At 40.8% G+C, this 4,139-nt stretch overlaps 1 long non-coding RNA gene across 1 annotated transcript; it reads right to left on the reverse strand.

Annotated features, from left to right (window-relative positions):
- Nucleotides 1–1,637: 1,637 nt before the first annotated feature.
- On the reverse strand, nucleotides 1,638–3,912 carry LOC114813134. Its single transcript, XR_003760746.2, has 2 exons — nucleotides 3,809–3,912; nucleotides 1,638–1,977 (listed from the first exon to the last, which is right to left on the reverse strand). It is a non-coding gene; the product is annotated as an uncharacterized LOC114813134 (long non-coding RNA).
- Between the last annotated feature and the right edge of the window lie 227 nt (nucleotides 3,913–4,139).

Genomic DNA, 4,139 nt, shown 5'->3' on the forward strand with positions numbered 1-4,139 from the left:
TATGGACCTCTATTTCCCTCCCTTCCACCTTCCTGATGGAACACCACCTTCCCATCTTCAAAGCCCTATGAAAATCATATCTCCTCCTTCCCCGAATAAATCCTCATTTCCCCTATTCACCCTTGTATCAGTGTCACCCAGACACTTGGGTCTGTGTCCCTTAAGCACTTGATATTCACACTACCCTCAGTCCCACAGTACTTATGTACATATCTTTATTCTCTGGCATTTCATATCTGTAATTTATTTTAATGTCTGCCTCCCTCCTTTAATAATGATAATGATGGTATTTGTTAAGCACTTACTATGTGCCAAGCACTGTTCTAAGCACTGGAATAGATTCAGAGTTGTCCCACATGGGGTTCACAGTCTTAATCCCTATGTTACAGATGAGGTAACTGAGACACAGAAAAGTTAAGTGACTTGCCCAAAGTCACACAGCTGGTAAGTGGTGGAGCTGGGATTAGAACCCAAGACCTCTGACTCTCAAGCCCGTGCTCTTTCCACTAAGCCATGCTGCTTCTCTAGACTGTCAACTCCTTGTGGGTGGAGACTGTGTCTACGAACGCTATTGTATAGTACTTTCCCAAGTTCTTAGTAAAATGCTTTGCACACTCTTAGCACTCAATAAATAACACTGATTGATTCACTACGGATTTGAAGATGATGGTACTGACAATGAAATCCCATTCATGTACACACTTGTGACTATAAAGATCTATTCATGTAAAGCAATCTATTCCATAGCATCTGTAGGGGCAAAACCAAAAAAAGATTCATTTTGGCCCTAAAATATTTGCCATTTAGGAAAATGAAAAAGAAATCAGCTAAGAAATAATTTTCTTAAGTTTTGAAGCACGCCAGTTGCCTGAGGGGAAATCACAACAGCATATACATAACAGCAGGGACAAAAATAGAAGATAATTAAAGACAATGCATCAATTACTCAAGCAAAATGTGTGCTGAGTGTTTCTAGGTTCTAATACCTCAAAATGGAACATTTGTACTGTCCCTTCTCCACCAGCATTATTCTTGAAGAATTACATAGGATGAGAATCCAACTCAATGTTCCCAACACAGTGATCACCCGATTCAAGAGTTTCCTGTCCTCTATGCATTGCAGTGTCTCTTAGCAACAGGATTCAGAGGGCTATCTTGTGTTCTCTACTTTAATGACCGCCAGCCAAAAGAACGAGGGATGGGTGAAAGATAGGCTATGCTTTAATATCAGTGGCACTCTATCAACATGGTAAACGTGTCCTGAGGTGGGAAAAAAACATCCACCCTCATGCCCTGTGTAGCCCGAAGTATCATCAAGGGAATGATTCTCAGTGGGAGCCTATTGTTAAAATAAGCCACTTCAGCAAGTATTATTTAAAAGAGCTGATATTGACCCAAATTATTTTATTTAAAGGAAAAAATGCTTCTGTTTTTTGTGTCCTTGAAGGAATGAGGTCAGTTGCCATCTCCCCAATACTTTTGAATTAGCTATAATAGTACCAAATGTGTGGGCCGGAAGGAAAGAACCAAGGAGGAGGAAAGAAAAAAAGGTTTAAGGGCCAAGTTTCCTTAGGGACTAGGAAAGTAAAACTGGTCAAAGGAAATGTGGAAAATACCTTGATAGAAACTTAATAAAATGAAAAACTTAATGTTGTTTTATTATCTGACATAAAACCCAACAAAGTCCCCTCACCTGTGTCCATTCTGGCCTACATTTTATTTTATACCACCAACCTTGGATGTGGTATTGATGTGCCTGGGGAGAATTGGCCAAGTGGTGGGTTAGAACCAGAATGTAAGTTGAGAAGTCAGCCTGGTATGATCCATTAAGTTGTCCTCTGGGGCTTGAGGTATTGGCTCCAAATTGTATGCGCAGCTACCAGTTTTTGGATTTTATACGTTTTTTTCCAGTCAGGCTTCATTTTCTTCTTTTCCATAGACCTGGGCCACAGAAGGATCTCAGGGTACTAGCTGTGCCTTCAAGAACATAGAGGGACCAATAGTTTCATACTCACCAAAGCCCAGAAAAGCTCAAAGTGCTCCTGAAACCCAGGAGGTCAAAGTGAATTCTGGTAGAGAAGGCTTCTAGCTAGCCAGCTACCAGTTATTTGGCTGTAGGCTTACAGGGAGATGTTCGTGATTCTCTTTTACCACCGACTGTCCTGGGGCTCGATTCCTTAGTATTTCAGGGAGCTCTCAAGGTAGGGCCAGAGCATTTTCAACAACCAAAAATTATTATGATTATTGTTAAAGTGCAGTTCTGGAACACATCATCAAATAAGGAGGGTGGCCAGTGTAGCCATTTTAATTAGTCATGCTTTACTATCCACATACCGAGACCAGTTTCCATGGCTTCTCTCTCATTCCTGTATTAATAATAATAATAATTATGGTATTTGTTAAGTGCTTACTATGTCCTGAGCACTGTCCTAAGCGCTGGGGTAGATACAGGGTAATCAGATTGTCCTATGTGGGGCTCACATTTTTTAATCCCCATTTCTTACAGATGAGGTAATTGAGGCACAGAGAAGTTAAGTGACTTGCCCAAGGTCACACAGTGGACAAGCAGCGGAGGCGGGATATGTAAAAACACCACCTATTTTATAATGGGTGCAGTCACCCATTTTACCAGAGACTAAGCAAAGGCAAAGGCATCAAATGACTTACTCAGGATCACTCAGCCAATCACTGAAAAACAGGAACAGAATTCTCAACTTTTGTTTATATGGTATTTGTTTAGCACTTACTAGTTTCCAGGCACTATTCTAAGCACTGGGATAGATATATGTAATAGATTGGACACAGCCCATGTGCCACATGGGGTTCACAGTCTTAATCCCCATTTTACAGATGAGGCAACTGAGGCACAGAGGAAGTGAAATGACTTGCCCAAGGTCACGCAGTCAAATGGCTGAGCCAGGATTAGAACCCAGGTCTTCCTGACTCCCAGGCCCGTGCTCTACCATGCTCTATCCACTAGAACTTTTCAGCCATTAGTGATTGAATTGTGTGAAAATTGACATTTCCCTTTTTAGATTAGCTCCCTTTTCCTGACTTCTAGTTAGTATTGTTATCATCATCCTCAAAATTACTATATTTTTCCCTTCTAGATTATAAGCTTGCTGTGGGCAGGAAATGTGTCTGCTTATTGTACAAGAGTATAACTCAAGCATTTAGTACGGTGCTTTGCACACAGTAAGTGCTCAGTAAATAAGATTAAATGAATGAATGAATGGAGCAGCAGCACACCCACAGTGTTGACATATTCAGTGGTGGGTTCAGCCTGCAGGAAAATAGTTTATTTTTGAGGTTTGATTGACTTTGCCCTCCAGGACCTTAGATGGCTGTTCACGGTGACACAAAAGTCAAGCTTTCGCTGGGCCAATCATCATGTTTTAACCCATTTTCATTAGAAAGGTAGAAATGACACAAATGATGCTGCTGAATTTGGTACAATTGGTGTTGTTGGGGAGGTAGTGGTGGGTGTTAACTCCTCGTCTTGTGATTTGGAATCCCATTTGTTTTATTTATCCCTGGTTCAGAGCCTGCCAACAAGTGAGAAGCCCCAGCCAGGAGAGAAAATAATGATAGTGTCAGACCAACCTGCCCTAATCTAGAAAACCATGAAGTCCTGCATTTTCTCCATCTTCCTGGTATGTGCTACTGACATTATTATGTCCAGAATTTTGTCAGCCCAACTCTACTGATGCCCAGGTAGCTGGAGTGATCTACAGTGCTCTAAGGCTTATGCCAAGGTATTAGTCAACAATTCAGGTTGGCGTAGATCAAGATAAAAGAAAATTCTCACCTGTTAGATGCAATCTCAACTGATAGATTCTAATGTTTTGTAACAGAAAGATATGGCCAACCTCCAGCTGTTTGAACTGATTCAGACAGTCCACCAAAGGCATCCTCAGTGTTATCTGGAAAGAAAATCAAAAACAGATTAAATCCTACCATAAGGTTTCTTTTCCTAAATTCAGTAACCTTAAATCACCCACCATCAAGAGGACCTTAGCCAATGAAAGGACTTCAAAAAGGTGGTGAAGAGAATATTATGACCCTATAAAGGCAAGTTTCAAAGGTAAAATCTGAACTTGTGGCAAATAGAATTAAGGACACTCTGTTTAGCTTAATAG

This window comes from Ornithorhynchus anatinus, chromosome 7 (assembly GCF_004115215.2).
Source record: "Ornithorhynchus anatinus isolate Pmale09 chromosome 7, mOrnAna1.pri.v4, whole genome shotgun sequence".
Classification (NCBI taxonomy): domain Eukaryota; kingdom Metazoa; phylum Chordata; class Mammalia; order Monotremata; family Ornithorhynchidae; genus Ornithorhynchus; species Ornithorhynchus anatinus.